The sequence below is a fragment of the Vicugna pacos genome, chromosome 22, assembly GCF_048564905.1.
Source record: "Vicugna pacos chromosome 22, VicPac4, whole genome shotgun sequence".
Lineage (NCBI taxonomy): Eukaryota > Metazoa > Chordata > Mammalia > Artiodactyla > Camelidae > Vicugna > Vicugna pacos.
Genome location: NC_133008.1, coordinates 20,125,645 through 20,147,035, shown reverse-complemented (window position 1 = coordinate 20,147,035; position 21,391 = coordinate 20,125,645). Strand labels below are relative to the sequence as shown.

Below are 21,391 nucleotides of genomic sequence, written 5' to 3'. Positions count from 1 at the left end.
TGGAGTCAATGAGGGGAGTTGGGTGAGTCTTGTCTACCTCTCCCCAAACCTAAGCTTTGCTCTTTCTCTGCATAGTGGCAGAACAAACTTCTTAGGATGAGCAGTTTGAAGGAGTGTGAAGTCTCAGTCTGGGCCTTCATCAATGACTTTGATTTCTGAAGTAGTTTTAGAAAGCAGAGACCGAATAACGGTGCAAAGGCTTCATACTGAACAGTACTGAGAGGGGGGGACAGGCTCAGCTGAAAAGCAGCGGCTCGTGTTCCTGATGGTGACTACTCGGTCCTTTGCCATCAAGTAAGTTCTGTGCTGCAGCCCCCAGTTATGCAGCCTAGGCTGGGTGTTGCCATGAGGGTATTCTGTAGGTGTGACTGAAGTCCATACTCAGTCCACCTTAAACAGGGCCTGAAGCGATCAGTTGAAAGGCCTTGGAAACAGAGCTACATTCTTCCGGGAAGAAGAAGAAGGAATTTCATCTGAGATAGCAGTTTCAGCTCCTGCTTTAGAATTCCAGCCTGGCCTGCCCAGCGGCCTACGCGATGGATGTCACTCTTGCCCAGCCGGTCCAACAATCATGTACGCCAACTCCTTGCAGTAAATCGCTTAATATGTAGCACCTATTGGTTTGGTATCTCTGGTTGAACTCTGAAACAGGGAGCCCGTAGGGGTCCTCAGACCACATTTTAAGACTCACTGGTAGAGAATATGCTTTCTAAAGCCTTTGATGTCACTTACCTAATTAGCTTAAGACAATAGTTCTGTGAAGCCCAAAAGGCAAAAATTGTCACTGCTATCCTGAGAGAGGATATTTATCAGATGGCACACGTCCATCAGAGGCTCTTAGTCTTGATCCTTAAATTCCTGGTTTCTACTCTAGTGCCTGTATCCTTCAGCACAATAACCTTCAATATATTGGAAAGTGTATTTCCAGATAGAGACATTCATGTTACTTAACACAGACATGCCACCAAGAAATTCTCTAGCAAAGGTAGGTAGCACTTAAAACTTGTAAGTGGGTTTCCTAAGGCAAAGTGATACAAAAGAAACATAAGGTTTTATTTTATGCTCAAAAAGCTTATAAATTACTGGAGAGAAATAAGATTATTCACCCCTGAAGGTAGGGGATCTAATGAAGTGATGAGGACTTTGAGTCTTCACTGATAGTTTCTGAAGCATTAGGCACTGGAATAGGAACATTTTCATCTTTTCAGCTACTTCTATTCTGGAACGGCCCCCGCCCCACCCTATATTTGATGCCCCCACTAGTCAATGAGTTTATGGAAGACAGGGATAATAACCAATTAGCAGGTGCTTAATAATAATGACCTGTTCACTGAATGACTAAGGATGACAAGAATGGGTACAGTACATAAAGGTGAAAAGAGCCAAAGTGGAAAAGTTGGGAGAAATGGAAAAACCAATGAACTGAAAGATGGAATATGACTTAAAAAAAAACAAAACAAAGAGAAAACTGAGCTGGGGAAGAGGGTGCATATTAAAGAGTAACAAGAGATTTGTGAGAACAAATGAAAGGTTTCCATTTGAGGAAAGACTGGCCAAGGAGCCTGTCTTTCACTGAGAAGAAAAGGCAGGGTAGTATCATGGCTGAGAGTATCAACTGAAGTCAGACAGATGTGAGATTGCGTCTTAGCTCCATCACACACTAGCCATATGATCTTGGATAAGTCATTTGATGTCTTTGGGCTTCAGTTCCCACAATCATGAACTTTCAGAGAGTTATTTTTAAGATTAAAAGAAAATGTACACTCCATCACATAGAGCCTAGCACAGAGTAAATCCAGTTAGCATTGGCTCCCAATCATTAATGTTATTACTGCTCTCATTATTAATCCCAAGAAGCAGCCAATGGGGGGTTTGCAACTGGGATGGTGATCTGGCGACACCTGCCAGCCTGTCAATTTCAAAAGCCCATTTGGTGTCAGTTAGAATGAATCACTAAGGGGAGTTATAGCGGCAGGAACAAGCAGGAGGCTGCCTTCATAGTCCAGGCACAGAGAAGCGACACAGGCCAGGAGCGTCCCAGCCCAGAGCTGCTCCCACTGGATCATCGCACGCACAACAGACCTAACTTTCAAGGTTTATTCTAAATAAGAGCAAAAGGTCTCTCCTTGAGTGTAATTGTGAAAAGAGAAACTGCATAAAGTTTTGCAAGCATGTTTAATTTCAGTACATCACTGATCAGATTTAGGGGAGAATTTTAGAAGTTGAAAGTTGCAAGTTTTAGAGATTGTCCAACTCTCTGACATAGCCTATTAGGTTTCCAAATTCTCTCTGCTTACATGGCCAATCAACTAGAGGGTCCCAGAAAATGAATTGTTAAGGAGGCAGTCTTAACAAGTCTAGGCTAATAAGATAAAAAACGACTTACAAGTCACATAAATATCTCTGTGTATGTCTAGGATGTTATGAGAGTTATAAATGGCTGGCTATGTAAGTATCTACAGAGTTTACATACAGTGGCTGTTAACACTTAGTGAACCCCATCTGTTAATATCTGGGTACACCAGGAGTTAAGTCAGTTGACAGGTAGATATAACAGGAGCTGACTAGGAGAACTCACTATACCACTGGTCTTGTTATGTCGGTAGCCAATAAATAATAATGACATCTTTTACTTTTCAAGTAAGTTCTTGGTTTTTGTGTGAGGCTTAATCTGTATTTTGGGATACCAAGAACTGGGACTTTTCCTGAGCAACTTGCCACACAGCAGAATGTCAGGAGGGAGGATCTCAGGATTTTCTAAAATTGTTCAGTTTTAATAATCTGTACGCATGGAAGTCCAAAGACATGCTGATCTCCATATGTAATACTTCTGACTTGGTTTGGGAGGTAAATGACAAATAGTACAGAACATTCAGCAGAATTATGATACAGCTGCTAGTTTAAAGTGGAATTTCTAGTCTCAGTGGATTAGCACACACATGCTTATGCTGGAGTGTCACGGGTAAGAATCCCCTTTTCCAAAGAATTGGGAGTTAGCACTGGGCGTTTGTGTAGCCGTCACTGATTGGAACAGGCATTCTACGACTATAAAGGATAAAGACTAAGTAAGAGACATTGCATAGTGGCTTTTGTGCACAATTTTCTCTCCATCAAATACGAGTACTCAAGTTGACTTTCCTGGTAGAAGGGATGGATTTTCTCAGAGCCAAACATGCACTGTTGTGCAGGCTCTAAAGTTGCCTAATAACACGTATTTGCAAGGTAGCTGCTTGAGACAGAGGTGGAGTGAGACCTGGGAAGAGAGAAATGTGATCTTCATCTAGAAATGAAGACCTTGCATTAGCTAGATGTACTGAACAGCAGTATGTGTGTGCCTCACCACACCCTATGACTTCTAGGGGAGAGAGAACTAAGAATTTACAGAATTTAAGCAATGGAACTTGTGTTAAAGCAGGCAGGTAGCTGGATATGAGAAAGGGGGACAAGGGCCAAATGGCAGAAAACCATACATCTTGAGAACAATGGGGGTCCCTGGACAAACCAAGAAAAACAGGATCCTCTGGACTGATAAAAAACATACCTTCTGGGTTGACAAGGGTCCTGGAGGCAGAATGGCGGGCAGGACAGGAACCCTCACCATTGGAATGTAACTTTTCGATCATTATGACCTCTGTCCAAATGTAACCTTTTGCTTATAATATCCCCCTCTGAAAGTAACCTTTTGTTCTTTATGAGTTCATGCAACTTCCCAATCAAGACTAAACAAGGACCAAAAAATCCCTCCCCTCCCCACCTGGGAAGGTGGGGCTGGGATGAAGATCAGGAAGGACGACCCCAAACCCCTCCCCACCAATGAATATTCTGCCCATTTTGCACTCACATAACGAGCTTGCCAAGGAAGCTCGGGGCAGCCACCCACCCAGGTCTGCCCGCTCTTGCCTTGAGAGCGTACTATCTATCCCTTAATAAATCCTTGCTTTGCTTTCTTAACCTCCGTGTCTTATTTCTGTATTCTTTCTGCAACAAGACAAGAACCTCTCGCCCACAACACTTGGAAAAACAAGCGAAGATAAAATAGGGCCTCAGGTTTTAAGGGATCCAATGTTAGCATATCACTGATAAAGGAGACAGACTCAGGGAGAATTAGCAGTTTGCTTGAGGGCCATGAGTCAAGGTCACTGCCGGGAATATCTTACAACTTTTCACCCAGTGTACTTCCGCCACTTCGCACTGTCGCAGTGAGGTCACCATGATCACTGTATTTCTACCCAGCTATGTTAGCAAAAAGGGAAACATACTTGCTCACAGAACTGGAACGTTCAGAGATCCAAGGGCTCCAACAATTCACTAGCTCTCTCCTTGTGTGTTTTAGGCTGGCTTTCTCCACGTGGTGGCCCAGATGGCCTTTGGAAGCTCCAGACACACACAGACTGACTCAGCCTAAAACCCTCATTACCAAATCTTTCACAACACATTTCTTTTTCTTTTTTTTTTTTTTTTTTGGCCAAAGTCCCAGAAAAACCTCTGATTGGTTCACTTTGGATTGGGTATGTGTCCCCAAGCAGGCCACATACATACGCGGTGGCCGGGTGTTTTAACCACATTGAATATATTATTCACAAGAAAAGAGGGCTATCTAATTAGAAGGAAGTCAGGGATTCTAAAGAGAAGCAAGCAACAAATATATATTATAATCGTATTTTGAAAGCAAAACTTCATGGAAGGAAATATCTAAGAATGGAAACTTACCAAACAAAGGAAGATCAACAATGGAAATGGTGTTGCTTTTCTTCTTTTAAATAATCTGGGTCAGTATCTGTAATGACAAAGAAAGAAAAATCTCATTTCAGGAGATGAAAGATTGATTCACTGTGGCTTACATCATGATAATTGCTTTTATACACACTCTTAACATAAAACGTTTTCTATTCTTAGCACAGCATCTGGCATTCGATGAATGCTCATTCCCATCCTTTGCACATATGTAACTGTTAGCCTGATCTGTGCCAAGGTCACTGTTACCACCTTCTTATCACCTTGTATCACCACAGACTGTCAGCGTCACACATGTCATGAAGTCCGAGTTAAAAGACAAAATGAACTTTCCGTATTTTTGGCTTTCAGTGTTTGACTTTTTGAATGCCCCAGTTCCCAAAGTGGCCTACTGTTTGCTCTTTGGGATTCCACAGCACCGATTTCCCCAACTCCTAACACTGCGGGCGGGGGAGGGGGGAGCTTGCATTATTCTTTTTAATTTCAATTCATATGAACTTTGGTTATAATGTCTTTGAAAATTTCATGATATAGCTGGAATTGTGTAGTCTGGTAAAATTAGGTTTCTGTAATGTCACTTTGGAGGAAAATCCACGACCTATATGCAGCACAAATTCTTAAGAAATTGTCCCCTAATTTCGGTGGAGACCAAAGATGTAGTGTATGATCCTGCTTAGGAACTACGGCTTTTAAATTCAACATTTCTGGTTTCAAAGACTGGCTTTTTACTAGCTGGCTTCTTAGTCAAGTTACTTTACCCCTTTATGACTTAATGACCCCACCTACAGTGCGAAGGACAACTACCACCTAATTCATAGGTAATGCAGGCGGAGTGTGTGGTACTCTTTGAACCCTGAATCAAGATCGCCCATTGTTATGAGTCATCATAAAATAACTTGTGTGTGGGCAATAAAATAAAGTAAGAACAGAAACAGCATCGGCTGAGTTCCAACCCCAACATGAGAACACACACGCACGATTGTGGAATGCTGGTTTTTATTCATCGACGTTATCTTTTACATTTTCTCCACGAAGCCTTCCCAAATTTCTTTATTCTCATTGGTCCACCTCCTTTTGGATTCTTTATCATCACCAATATAATTTCACTGCTAATTACAGATTGCTTGGAACATAAGCTGTCGCATAGTATTCTCTGCAACTGGAATTTAACTTTTCTTCAGGAATTGCACCTGGCTTCTTGCATAGACTTTTGCATCCCCATCCTGAGCTTAGAGTAAGGAATCAATAAATACTTGTCAATGGATTGACCAGAGAAAGGAACTTCATTCTCTCCTCCGACCCTTTTAAATCAAATTTGATTGTTTTACATAAGTTGGCAGTAGACATACATAGAGTTACCATAGGTGCACGGACTAGACTGAGAACCCCTCTAAAAACGTTCTAAGATTTCTTAAGCTCTCTGTATGGATGTGTCTAAGGGCCATAAATTCCAAATTAATATTCACTCACTGACAGGAGCCCCAATAAATCTATGCCTATTTCTATCACCTTTTAATATTCTTCTATTATCAAAGATAGGGAAGGAAAAGGTAATGGAGGATGGACTCCAAAAACTTAGGTGTCATCTTTAACAACATGGTTTGGCTAAAGGCTGGAACATTCAATCCATAGTTATAAATAGTGGTATAGACAGTGTCTCCCGGGACTTTGGTCCAAGGGCAGAAGGCTCTGAGTACCACGGTGTGACATTTTCATGAGACTCAAAGATTTGATTCATCCAGTGAGATGTTTCCTTGATGCTTTTCCTAAACAGCATGGTGGAGGCAGAAGTATCAGATGTGAAGGTGTCTCCGACTGTGCCTCAACAGGAAGAACATCTCAGGCACCCAATACTTGCGAGGGACACTCTTACCCAAAGATCTTTGGGAAAGTCTTCCAAAATCTTACTGAACTCCAGAATTTTTCTTTGTTCTACCACTCCCTCAATAGTTAGCAACCCTCATTTCTTGCTCTCACTTCCTTGCCTCTTCCATTTGTTGTCTCCTTCACTTTGTCTTCTGTATTTCCTATTGATTTGAGTCTAGTTTCTGATTTCCAGGGTCTGCCTGGACTTTTGGTGCCTGGCAGGGTGTGAATCACACCTATGCAATCACATCACTAACGTCAGATGGAGACTTGCTTGTTGATAAATGGCCCTCCCCACAATTCTACATTGGAACTACCTTTGAACTAGGCTGAAGAATAGGACGACAGGCCCATGTTTGATTTTCCATCAACCTCAGCAGTGATTAATAGCCCACTATCCTTCGTAGCTTTTATTTCCTCTGGGAAATTCTGTGGAAAGGATCCATTCAAATTCGTTTCATAAGAGCAAATTCCTACTACTCTTTGGTTTATATATGCTGCTGAGTTTACAGTGTGGATGATCCTCCCTTGCTCCTGGTCTTCTTCACAAGGAAGATGATGAGAGATGACAGTCAACTGTCCTCCAAGGACTTGGTCTCCTAAAGGCGATGTACTTTTTGAACAAAACTCATGGTATAAGTATTTGGACACAATATGCTAAGTTTTAATCTTCCTGTAAATTAAAAAATAAGTTAGATTTAAAAAAATTTTTTTCACATTTTAAAATGAAATTGTGGTGCGTTGTACCCTTGCTATGTGAGATACCTTTAGTGAAATATTTTAATCTCCAAATGCTATTACTTAATTTATAAAGCAGTGCATAATTGATGGCATCTTAGAACTCAAGGTATATGGTTATTTTACTCCTCATATTAGAGGTTCTCAAGTGCACCTGATGGCCTGGACTTCTCATTTCACTGCACACATACCATTTACCAGAGCTAAGGGGTGATATCCCTGAGAACTGTCAAAGCTGACCAAGTCCTGGGCATCACAGACTGGAGGGGCCTTGAGCCTGGTTTGCACAGACATGCCTGGCCATCCTCTGAAGCTTCTGTACAAAAACAACCACCACCTTCCATCATCAAGAGAAGGTGCTGGACCATTGCCACATCTGGGGTGGAAGAGTTATGAATTTTACACAAAAAGTCAGTGCCTGTTTGACTTTTTGCCTCAATTCTTCTGGCTTCCCAATCAACTTTGAACATCTTGGTTATTTTCTCAGGGGAAACTACATTTCATTTGACCCCATTTACTTTTTCTCACATTTAAATTTATAAGTCAACATCATCACAGGGTTCACAATGACTATTTACTTCATTTCCCTTTCTGTACATAGCTATGAACTTTATGATTTTCGTAAGACAAAGACAAAAACCACACAAACCCCATCAAGGCCATGCATCTTTTCCAACAACCTCATTCAAAGGCATATGAGCATATGATGAGGAACAAATTTATATTGCAATATGAAAACACACCATTTTAAATTTTTTGCTGTAATTATTCTAAAAAAAAAGGCATTAACTATACCTCTCTCATCTGGAAGTGAAAGGTTGGATTATCATAAATTTATAAAGAAAAGTTTCTCCCCTTGACAAATCAACTCTATGATCCTACCCTAAGCTTTGGGAAGGTGAGTGACTTTTTCTAAGACTTACAAATTGGTGAGGACCAGGATTTACTGGGATTACACATTAGCCATGGCTTAGAGTTCTCAGGAATACTTGGTGAGAATCCTGGAGTTCATCCCACTGTACTTAGGCAGATGAAGAGAATCAAGATTGGGGCCCTCAGGAGTGGATGAAGCCAGGGACATGTTAGTACCCACCCCATCTACAGTTATGCCACTGCACTAATTAAACAGGGAAGCCAAGTGATTTCTGTAAGGGTTAAACATGTACCAACCACTAGGGAGGGAGCGAGGCTATCAATCTGCACTGAAATTCACTCACACAGACGTGGTTCTAATATCACTACTGCCATGTTTTCCTGGTTGTATGACCATGTAAAACTACTTAATCTCTTAGCCTTGGTTTCTTCTTCTTAAAAACAAGCAAAATAAACCTATTTTACAGGATGGGTATAAATTTTCTCACTCTACATGTATCTGTATCTCATGTGTGTGTATACACAGATCTGGCAGAATAAATACTCAATGACAGTTATTGTTATTGTTGAACTCTACTCAACCCAACTGTAAACTCAAATATCATATCCAATAGCTCTCATTTTCCCCTACCAATATGAGCCTGGGACAATCTAATTAACCTCCTAGGCTATTATCATTTATCATCTCACCCTCACTCCCAGTTTGGTTAAGAGAAGCTGAAACAGTAGGACTTCACTTTAAAAAAAAGCACACAAATGCCTAATTTCAAGGAAAGAGTGTCTGTGGGACAGTAAAATAGTCCTATAATTGCCTATTTTTTTTTTCAGTTGGAAAAAAATTCTGAACAATACTACTCACAAAACCTTCTATTTAAAATTCTTCCTAGCACCTCCTCCATAAAACCTCCTGCAAATAACTGGCACAGACACAAGGAATCTTATTCAAAAATGAGTAATCACAAAGAAAACAGCATAAAAGTTGTCACTTTTATAGACAGAGACTGTGTCAACAAAATCAACAAAAACACCGCCAGGCAGAAGATAAAATTGTGCCAACTTTCTAGTGTGAGAACCACACAACAAAACTACCTCATGAAGCAATCAGCACTAAAATCCAGAGATCAGATCACAACTCTAGGGCCTAGAGAAGTGTCAGAATATAGAAGGAAAAGAAGTAAGAGAGCTGGTTGGCCTAAGGAAAATAAATGGAAGAGAAAACTGAAGCCAACACAAAAATGAATCTGAACTGGGAAGCAACACAAGGGGGAACAAAAACTGCTGTACATGCAGAAAACCACAGAATACTGGAGTGGGGAAAGCAAGTTCAAAAGGATTAGTGAGAGGAATCACTGGTATCAAAGACGTATGGGTTAGCCAACATGTGTATAATTGGAGCCCTTGACCAAAAAAAAGGGAAGTAGGCAACTAAAGCAAATGTTAAGAATTACTTAAAGAAAATTTCTCAGATGTAGAGAAAGACCTGAATATGAAGTTTTAAAGAACACCCTGTATTCCACAAAAGAAGTCATCCAGAGTGGGCAACATTATGATATACCCTGGTAAAGTTACTGGACGTCAAAGATAAAGGGAGAATCCATTGAGCACCAAAGGAGAAACAATTCCAGTCCTGGGTAAGCTGGAAAGAGAGCTTCAATCAAGGCTGACAGGCAGACAGCATTGCCTATTAAATCCACAGGGACAGAAAACATGGCTTGAGAATATTATGCTCAGCCCAACAATGTTGAGCATGCAAGAATGTAGGGAGTATTGTTTCCAAAAGAGTCTTTACTGAAAAGTCTACTAGAGGGAAAACTCCAGCCCAGCCATATATGATTCTAAAAATTACAGCAAAAAGACTCACGGTGAGGACTGAACATATCTAACTACAGGACTGAGGCTCAATGTCGCACAGGGAAAATGGTTTCACAGCAGAACATACGTTTTATTAACCTTGACCAAAGTTGGAGGAGAAGAGGGATACATGGGGACATGTGATATAAATTCAGTGATTCTCTCAAATTTTATAGTTGAGAATGATGAACTGAGCACCAGAGGGGTAACAGAGCACAATGAAGCAAACTAGCAAAGATAATACTAGAAATTGAAATTAGGTGGAAGAATAAAAAAGAGAAAATACACTAATTTTATCATTCTTTATGACAAAGGTGATAGACACTACGTAAAGGATTACAGAATTGGGGGGAGGGTATAGCTCAGTGGTAGAGCATGTGCCTAGCATGCATGAGGTCCTGGGTTCAATCCCTAGGATGTATGTTAAAAAAATAAATAAATAAAAATAAATAAACCCAATTACTTTCCCCCAAAACCCCACAGAATTAATACTAATAATGTTACACTTAAAATAATTATAAAATATAAGTATAAACTTTTCAAATTATCAAAACAAGTATACATAAAAACAAACAGAGACCATATATATTAAAGGATTTTAAAAATATTAACAAAAGCCCCCTGACCCTTTACATTATGCATATTAAAAGTTAGAGTAGCTATGGCTACTTTTCCATGTTAGATCAGTGTTTATATGGTCTAGCAGTAAAATAAACGTCATTTAAGTAATTAATTAGTGCTATTTCTCCCTTGACGCTCTCTCAGAAAATCTCAGCATATTATGAGGCAGATAAACCTTTTACTTATCCTTGAAATTAGGTAAAATTTTCAGGAACCATCAGCTAAATCACTACGCCTAAATCAATGGCAAAAACATCACATTTTTCGTGAAATTGCCAGAAGACTTCTGAGCCAAGTGTACGTTTGCATATGTGGTATATTGAATGGTAGCGATGTGGTTGTTACTCTAGCAAGGAATAGCAGTTTTTATTTTTTTGGTTTTTTTAATACATATTTTTATTGAAGTATAGTCAATTTACAACATTGTATCAATTTCTGGTGTACAGCATTAAGGCTTCAGTTATATAACAACATATTCTTATTTTTTCATATTCTTTTCACCATAGGTTACTACAAGATATTGAATATGATAGCAGTTTTTGGAAAGTAGAGTGGTGCTAAGTTTCCAACCCTTCTCTCCCGCGGCGGGACTGGTACAGAGAGATGTATTAGTTTGCTTGGCTGCTGTAACAAAGTAACACAAGCTGGGAGCTTAAACAACGGAAATTTATGGTCTCACAGTTCTGGAAGCTAGAAGTCCCAGATCACGGTATTGGCTGTGAGACAGGAATCTGGGGTCCGTGCCCCTCTCCTAGCCTCTGGTGTCACATTGGCCATCTTTGACGTTCCTTGGCCTGTACACCCATCATTTTGATCCCTGCTGTCACGTTCGCACGGTGTTCTCCTTCTGCATGTCTTCTACACACGCATTTCTCCTTTGCATAAAGACACTGGTCTTATTGGATCAGGACCCCACCTATTTCAGGGTGGCCTCATCATAACTTAATTACATCTGCACAACTCTATCTCCAAATGAGGTCACCGTCTGAGGCACTGGGGGTGAGGACTTCACATATGAACTTCGGGGAAGCCACACTTAAACCTGTGGCAAGGCAGAGGAGAAAGTGGTGGTTCTGAAATGGGAGAGCAGACCAGCCAACCTGTCGAGCAGACAACCAAACCGGACGCCCATGAACATCAGGTGTCATTGCTGGTATGCAGGTTGAATGTCACCGGTGCCTCGTGCAGTCTCCTTACCTACCAAATAGCCACTTCTATTTATCGATACACATCGCAGATAGGAATGAAGGCATATGAGTGCATCAGAGTATGAGAAGAAGTTAGGATCCCATCCAAGCACCTTGATACGAGGACATCTAATCAGTGAATGGAAACATTCTTGAATTTTTAAGACTCTACAAGTTTACTAATAGTCCATTTTTCTGTCTAGCATACTATTTATATGAAACCTTGTATTGTTAAGCTGCTGCTGGACCCAAGCAAGTCTTCCAAAATCTCATCAGGATTATGAACTCCTCACAGAGGCATGCATGCTCTGTGCTGGGGCCAATCATACTGCAATAATTCTTGGTGTGTAAGTGTGGGTGGCTTGATGTCATACTTGTTGAAATCAACGCAATGTGCATATGAGCAAAGAGCTTTTTTATCTTCCAGGGGGCAAAGAACCTCTATCCCACAAATTACAGCTTTCGTTAATTGACCGAAGTTCCCCCAAATGTGAGGTGTGTAAAAGGGCTTTGACCAGTGTTCCCCCAAATGGGGGATGATATGTAAAGGGGCTTTGGGCAATGTGAAATAACGCAGGATGCTACTTTAAAGTAGAAACACAGTGTTGATGTTCATAGTGAGATTTATTTTTTAGTTTCACTTTTGTATTAAATAATCAAAAGAACTGGCTCTCTCAATTTGGTGCTTGTATGATGATGTTAACTATTAATACAACTTAATCTCCTTTGTAACACAAAGGAAGATACCACAGCTCAGAGTTTTAGGTAGGTGCCTCTGTTTACTTGACACTTTTTAATTATATTTATTTTATCATGAATTTCTAGTTATGGTGGTTGATATAAATATTCCATTGATCAAAGGGACAAGTATTTTAAAAATGAATTTAAAAATTAATTATTTAAAAAAAACTACAAAATAAACAACAGTCACGTTGTTAAGCAAACATTTGAAAGGTGGCGTGCAAGTGACTAAAATTTGGGAACCAGTGAATAAATTCTTTCATTTATACTGAAGGCATTTGCATATAAGAACAAAGCATTCCACTGGACGCTCAAGAAATGTATTTAGTTGCAGGAGAATGTTATTCTCTGGACACAAATGTGCAAGTTTCGGTTGGGCAGAAAGCAAAATCCCAGAAATCTGACAAATCTCTCTTGCTGGAAAAGAGCCAGGGCCGAATTCCAACTACCACTGGAGCTGGTGGCAAGGCCTCCCCCTTCCTTTCTGTTTTTATCCCTGACATCCCTGTTTTGCATTATGTTGCATCCCACCAGCCACCCCTGATCCTTTTGGGAATAGGCAGAGTGTATAAAAAGGGAGGTCATTAATCAGTATTTGTTGAATAAATGAATATGTAACTGAATGAATAAGTAAACAGAGAAAAGAGATGAGCTGGGAAGGAGAATTGCAAAGCCCTGATTGTTCTCAGCTCTCCCTGTTTTAATCAGGAGGGTGGATGTGAGGAGCGCATGGTGATCCTAACAAGGAAGGTAGCACCCTGCACGGCCCAGATGGGGACCGTGGAGTCTGAATAGGCAGGAAATTAGAGAAAACACTCCTTAGAGTGTGTCTGTCTTCTCTCCAGATGCGTCTGCAGGGCTGCCTGATCGCTCCCCTCCTCCCCCACCCAACTCCGTGAACAAGTCAGGGGGAGGTGGAGCTTACTGTCACCTTGGCTAAACTTTGGATCCATTGTATTGATTCCCAATTTAGAGGAATCATGAAAATAGAAGTCCTGGGTGGTGGTGGCAAGGGAAGTTATAAAAATCCCCTTTGGGCAGGGATCCAGCCTGAATGAACGAGAGAAAAAACATGCCATGTCTTTGTTCTCAGAAGGGCATCAGCCTGACACTGAAAGCTCTCCTGGGGGACCAGAGAAGATCCCCGGTGGCTTTGTGGAAGTTGTTTTCATCCCCGCTGATGGGATGATTCATAGGCTGTTGAAGAAAGTATCTGGCAGAACAAAGAGGAGCTCGCGTGAATTTCACCTACTCTTCTGGACTCTCCAGCTTGGAGCATGTCTTACTTTGTAATATGGTAATTTGCACATACCCTCCCTTGCCCTCCAAATGGGACTCTCCCAGAAGGCAGGCTCCTCCTCCTGGTTCACGCTTGTACTCTCCATGATGCCCGTTACTTGAGACACCAGAGGGTGCTCAGTATGTATTAGTTAAATGCGGGAATGCAAGCAGACATTTGAAAATTGTTACAGTTGCTACATAAATTCTTCTCCATGAATGTTGGAGTGTTTACCATGAACGAGACAACTTTTAGCCATGGAGCAGAGAGAAATTTAAGAATCAGTACAACAGCCCCACTTCTGAGGACATTTGTAAACTCATGGCTGATATAGCCATGAACACAAGTACCTTTTATACAACAGAGATCATGAGAGAAAGTGACAGGGGGTGGGTACGGCAAAGGGATGTGGGTGCACGGAGAAAGAGGAATGAGATTTGGGGCTACTTAGGGTGGAGACCAAGGAAGGAGCATTTGATGAAGGCTTTGAAGGATCAAATTCAACAGAGCATGCTGGAGGAGGATGCGCCAAAGGAAAACTATAGCCAGACAAAATCTGGAGATGGGACAGGAAAGAGTGTGTTTTGGGGGCACCGAGTACTTTAGAGGTGCTATAATAATGTTCAGAATGTAGGGGTGTATGTGTGTGAGAGAGAGAGAAAATGAACGAATGAATCAAGGAGTTAAAGACCACCTGGGCACAGATTTCACTGCAGTCATTTAGATTTAACTAAATAATGAAGGTCACGGAGTGGGGAAGTAGCACAATCTCAGCTGCCCTTTAGGACCTGGGTACAACAGTTAGCTCATCTGACCAACAAATCTAGCCAAGAGTTATTAACGCCCGCTCCTCCAGGGTTCATCTTTCCTTCCAGATATCATGGGTGCACCATTTAAAGAAGACTTCAAAAGACTGCAGCTAGCTCAAGCAATGGCTCCCGCTGGAATTTTATCGTCAGCAATAAGAAAGGATGATATAAGAGGGAAAGAGTGGGAGAGTTCTTCTGAAGCACAAGGCTCATTTGTCTATTTGAGGGGCTACTTAAAAAAAAAAAAAAAGCTTCCCTTGAACATATGCCATTAAAGGGAATGACCTAAGCATTTATTTTTACTTTTCAGCAGGAAATGTGTTCTTGCGCAATCAAATACCTAGAATTGATGGGAGAAAGCTCCACTTCACAGAGGCACGTCAGCTGCTAAGCACAGAATGAGTGACAATTAGGAAAAGCATTTGCAAAGCTCTAATGCAATTGATTCAAGCACAGATTTTCCAACAGTGTTAAAACTGTTCGGTGAATGGAAATACAAGCACGCACTGAACAAGGCACAAGTGAGAGGTCCTCACTCCTCTGATCAAAGCATTGGCCCCCTTTCACTCTGAATAAGAGCCCAGGTCCTTACAGAGGCCCCCAAGGTCTCACACCATCTGCCCCCATTACTTGTCTGAACTCAACCTCACTGTGATCCCTTTTGCTCCTCAAACTTCAGCCACACCGACTTCCTAACTACTCTTTGGGTGTACCAGCCACGCGTCCTCCTTAGGGTCTTTCGCTCCCAGCCCTGGAAGCCTCGATGGCTCTTCTCCCAGGCATCTCCATGGCTGGCTTTTTCCTGACACAGGTCCCTATTAAGTATCAACTCCTCAACACCCTGCTTACAAATAACCCCACCCCTGGACACCCTCAAACACTCTCAGCCTCCGTTACTCCACTCTTTGCTTTCTCTTGCTGGGCTATTAACTGCTAACCTATGATACAATTTATTTATCCTGGGAGATAGAGATGTCTGTCTTTTTTTTCCGGAAAAATTCCAGGCATCTAGAATAGCACCTGGAATGTGGTAGTCGCTCAAATGTTTATTAAATGTGTTGAATAAAAGGCTATGGGTGAAGGAGCCTCCCCTGGGAAGTGGCTCCCTCACTGCCCACGCAGACAGTGGGAGCACAGATCACAGGGGTGGCCTGGCCTCTGTGACCACGAAGGGGCGATCTTTGCCCAGAGGCGTTCACTACCTTAAATATCTAAGAAGTGGTGCCTAATTAGAGGGTAAGGGGAATGTACTAATGCTGAGAAATTAACGAGCTTGGGGAACAGAAAATCAGTGCCTCTGACAAAAGAATTGGTTAGAAAAACAAACGCAGCAGAGGCCAAGGGAGAGGGCAATACCAATTTCCAGACCTGAGCCTTTCTGCTTCAAAGATCCCGAAGTTTTGCCTCTGATAAACTTCATTAAGAAGCCAAAAGAATTCTCTCAACACCCAGGCAGCCCCTTTGAACTTTCCTCATTTTGTAAGCCACTCTAGGAATCAATCAGCCCCGGGTCTGCATGCTGGAGAGAATCTTTCACCTAGCCAGGGAATAAGGCGACTTCTTCTTAAATTGGGGGGACCTTTCTCCCAGGAGGCCAGGCTCTTAGGTGGAGTCACGTGTCTAGAATCAGGACGCAGAGGGGAGGAGGTGGCAGCACACAGCCTCATCTCAGTGCTGGCTGGGAAACCACTCTCTTTTTCCTTCCACAATCAGCTTTGTTTTCCTTTGTTCCTAGGATTATGATCTTTTCTATTTCATTCTAGCAGCTAATTCATGAAGCCATGGAATGGGGGTCAGGGGTCTGAAAATTCATAAGAACAGGACATTATCATTAGCTTGAATAAACAGCGTATTTTGTGTAAATGTACATACTATTTTTGAGATGGAGGTGTTCCTGGAAATAGTGAAATAGGAATCCTATTAAAGGTGTTGCTGAGTTGGTTGTATGGAATGGTCTGTTACAAGACTCCGAACACAGTAACCTTTTGCCACAATAAATCTGAGTTGCTATTATCAACCAATAGTTGACAAGATCTGCTATGGGGGAAAAAAATACGGTAGGATTAACTTACCTAGATCAAGTTCACCACTGACTTCCTTAATATGATGGAGAACCAGAGAGATGCAGAAACCTTAAGGTCTTGTGGTGAAAGAGGGCTGGGGCAGAATCCTCGTCTCTGGACACCCAGCCCAGTGCTCTCTTAGCAAGTGCACGAACTTGCCAGCCCACTCCAGCTTCCCAATGTTCCTTGTTGAACAGACACTCAGCTACCTTTTGACCTCTGACCACTTAACCGCCTGCAAGGGCCATGAGAATCAAGGGACCAGAATGGTCAGTTGATAAGAGGGTCTTCCTCTTCAAGGTATGACCTGCTTTTTGCAGAAGAATCAGTTGCTGCTCACCCACAGGCAGTGCACATTCACAGGGGTTCTCGGGAGAGGTACCCCAAGTCCAATGCTTCCTTCTGCTATGGAATTGAGCAGCGGCTGCCTCGCCTCTCCTCCCACCCCAAGTCAATCCACTCTCCACAATGCAGTGTGAGCAGTATTTTCAAAATGAAAAGCTATGAATGGATTGAACGAGCCTTTGAGCACCTAGCACAAGCTGTGTACTGGGGACCCATTAGTGACCAGGCAGCCCCTATCCTTACACTTTCCATAGAGAGGGGAAGGAAGACAGACAGCAAACAAAGATATGTCAGGAGTGGTAAGAGCTATGAGGACAGGAAATGCAGGGCAGGGCATGGAGAGACACAGGGTGTGGGTTTGGCGGGAGAGGTGGTGATTTTTACTCTTCTGAGGACTAGAATCAAAATCCAGAGTGTGGCCAACAGGGCTCTGCCCAGTCTGACCCAGGCTGCATCTTTAAGCTCATCTTGCTTTTCTCCAAGCTGAGGTGCCACAGTATAGACAGCATGTCATCATTATAATTATTTAAAGTAATTATCATTATTCTTATGATTCTAATTGTTTGTTTCAATCAGAAAGTTAGCATTTTCTTCATTTTTGTGTCTTTTGTGAGAAGCAATCTTTGAAGAATCATATGTGCCACTTCTCTGATTCAGACCTCCCTATGGCTTCTCCTTGCATTTAGAATAAAATCTAAACTTCTTCCCAGGCCTTCGTGGACTCTGATCTGGCCCCTGCCAACCCTCAGCTGTATTCTCCAGCCTTTCTCCATTTCTTTTGTGTTCCAGCCCTGCAGGGGTGCTGTTCCCACGAGGCCCTAATTTTTTCCTGCCCCAGGTCCTTAGCGCTTGCTGATGACCCAGCTTCTGACCTCATCTCCAGGGCCTCCCCAAGCTTTGGGGTAAGAAAGAAATGGCTATCAACTTAGTTAACTGCTTTCATTCAGACAGGCCATGCCTTATGCTTTCCATTGGAAAGGAAAACAGAGCCCCAGTTTTTTGTCACTGCATGCTTTGTTTTCCTTCACAAATGTCTGGTTACCTGGAGGGGGGTCGGTCCCCCTTTCTGAGCTGTGAGCATCAGAAGGCAAGCAACCTGGTCTCTTCTGCCCTCCTTGTTCACACACAAAGCATCCAGATAGAGAAAGGCTCCTGTTTGTTAAATAAATGAAGCCACAGTTTCTCTCCCATCTCAGAGCCAAAAGCATCCCCTGTGAGCCTTACTTCCAATTCCCCAGAGAAATTGAAAATGATAGTAAGAATCAGTATAAAAGCTTTCCCATTTGCATTAACATATACAGAGAGATGCAGCTGCCTTTGCAGAAGCAGCTTAGACATGGTGTGCGTGGGGGGGGTTCACAGTTTTTAAAGGAATACTGAGAATATTGTGAGTACCCACTCCCAAGAAATAGGAACCACAAGGATATAACATCAAATTGTCTAATTATTGAAAATGAGAAGATGGGGAATAAGAATGTATTTATGTATAAAGGGTTGGTGGGAGGGGCTAGGTAGGGGCACGGGAAGGCTGGTGGGGGTGACAAATATGCTCATTACATCGTCTGTGGTGATGGTTTCACAAGTGTATACATACATCACGACCTACATCGTGCGGTTTAAATGTGTGTGGTTTATTGTAGGGCAATTACACCTCAATAAAACTTTTCAGAGCAGTAAAATTAGAGGGGAGACACCAGTCACCACCACGACAAAAGGGCAGGCGTGACTTTTCTCTGGCTGGTGAGGTCAGAATCGAAGTTTCTGAAGGTGGAGTCAACACCTGCCTCTTGTTCTGGGAATTCTGCCTCGGGGCACTGGTGAAGTCCTCACTGCAGACGTGGGAGAGAAAGAACAGTGTGGGGACCACGGTTGCCCTCGGCACCTCATCTCCATCCTCAAGGGGGTGCCCCTTTCTGAGGGTGGAGAGGCCAAGACCCCCCCAGGACACCAGCACTCCCAGAGGGAAGCTTTCCAGCCCAGGCCAGATGCAGGTTGTGAGGTAATTCAGCTGTTTTTGCCTAAAGCAGTGAGGAGCTTAAATACAGACCAGCAGCTCCTGCAGAAAATGCACCATTTCCCACACAGCCACGGACTTCCCCTCTCCCGAGACGCACCCCCATCTTGCAGCCTCCAGTTCACAGACAAGGTATCTCTTCACCCTGCATATTTTCCTTTTCTTTCCTTTTTTTCCTCCACTAACTTTTCCTTTCTTTTCTTGTTCTATTCTCTTTTAAAATACGAAAATAAATTCACCTTTGTGGAACACTGTATGGCCAACTTCCTTACTTCCGTTTTTTTTATTTTATCCTTAAAACCATCACTGGGAACAGTTTGCCATCACTATTCCTATTTCACAGATGAGCAAAACGACACTGTGACAGGTTCAGGGGCTCATGGATGTCCTAGCTCCTGCAAATGCAGAACCAGGATTTGAACCTGGGACACCTCCAGTGTCTGAGCTCTTAACTTCCAGACTCAATCCCCTTCATGATCTCCCCAAATTTCCCTTTTCTCTTTACACAGCTATTACTGCATGTGATGTCTCCATTAGATGAAGTATTCTGTTTCTAAAAAATAAGGTGGCAGAGTATATTAAACGACCATCGCATACTGTAAAGCATAAGAAACACGTTCAATCATTAGGTCCTCTATGGTCCGGGCATGTGTATATAGTAAATTAGAAGCATACACACCAAAATGTATCCATCGTCATCTGCATCATGCAATGGTGAATCATACATGCTTTCTTTTTGCTTATCTGCATTTTCTTAAATATTCATGATGAACATGTATTACTTGTGCCACATACGGAAGTACAGGAATGCTCTTTAAAAGGTATCAATCCTTTCAGAGCAGAGGGATTTAGTTTTCTTTGTTTCCTTTGAACCTTGGTTCTAACTGGTGAGTGTCATCTCCTCTCTCCAAAGAGCGATGTCATGCGGTTGTTCCAGGATTTTAGGAAAGTAGCAGAGATGCCAATCAAGACATGTCTGAAACAAAACTCCTTTCTCTGCTCAGACTGGGAGCTTTCTTCCTAGGAGTGACCACAGATAAACAGAGGGGCTCCACCCTGGGAATGCTTTGGCAACATTATGCACTTTGATGTACCACTTTCTACCCGAGACTTTCCCCATGTCCCGCACCCCCAACTAACTCTTCCCTTTCTCTTCTGGGCTCGGCACTTCCATACCTATTGACCTTATAGAACCCAATTTTTGCCCTGAGGGAGAAAATGGATAGTCTGAACAGAAATAGAGGGGTTTTCATATATAGATTAAAAAAAAAAACAAACAACAAATTTCTTCTGTATAGCACAGGGAACTATACTCAATATCTTGTAATAACTTTGAAAAAGAATATGAAAACAAATATATGTATGTATATGCATGACTGGGACATTGTGCTGTACATGAGAAACAGACGCACTGTAACTGACTGTACTTCAATTCAAAAAAAAAAAGGAATAGAGAGGTTTTTAATAATATAACTGAAAGGTCCTTATGCTTTCTAACTTGGTTGTGAATCAGATCAAGGCAAGACCTACGTCTGTTTTTCAGTGTATCCCCTGCAGCTAGGATTCATTCATTCATTTGATTAAAAATACAGCGTCTGCTATTGATGGAAATGTAATCTGGTGCAGCCAGTTTTGAAGACAGTATGGAGATTCCTTATAAAAGTAGTGTTATCATATGATCTGGCAATTCTGCTCCTGGGCATATATCCTGAGAAAACTCTAATTCAAAAAGATACATGCACCCCAATGTTCATAGCAGCACTATTTACAATAGCCAAGGCATAGAAGCAACCTAAATGCCCATTGACAGATGACTGCATGCAGAAGTTGTGGTGTATATATATAATGGAACACTACTCAGCCATAAAAAGTGAAATGCCATTTGTAGCAATATGGATGGACATAGAAATGATCATACTAAGAAAGTCAGACAGAGGAAGACAAATACCATATTATATCATTTACATGTGGAATCTAAAAAAAAAAATACAAATGAACTTATTTACAAACCAGAAATAGACTCACAGGCATAGAAAACAAATTTATGGTTACCAAAGGGGAAAGGGTGGGAGACATAAATTAGGAGTTTGAGATCTGCAGATACTAACTACTAGGTATAAAAGAGATAAACAACAAGGTCCTACTGTATAGCACAAGGAACTGCACCCAATATCTCATAATAACCTATCATGAAAAAGAATATGAAAAAAAGTGTATAATTGAATCACTATGCCTTACACAGTGATTCTAACACAAATAGAAACTAACAC

At 41.8% G+C, this 21,391-nt stretch overlaps 1 protein-coding gene across 13 annotated transcripts in view; it reads right to left on the bottom strand.

The window, feature by feature from the left end:
• ATP10B (ATPase phospholipid transporting 10B (putative)) overlaps positions 1–21,391 on the bottom strand; it is a 414,699-nt gene that overhangs the window by 231,587 nt on the left and 161,721 nt on the right. For all 13 annotated transcript variants that reach the window (XR_012063132.1, XR_012063133.1, XM_072947277.1 and 10 more), the window contains one exon: positions 4,711–4,777. The gene's annotated coding sequence lies outside the window, so the exon portion shown is untranslated. The remainder of the gene's footprint in view (positions 1–4,710; positions 4,778–21,391) is intronic.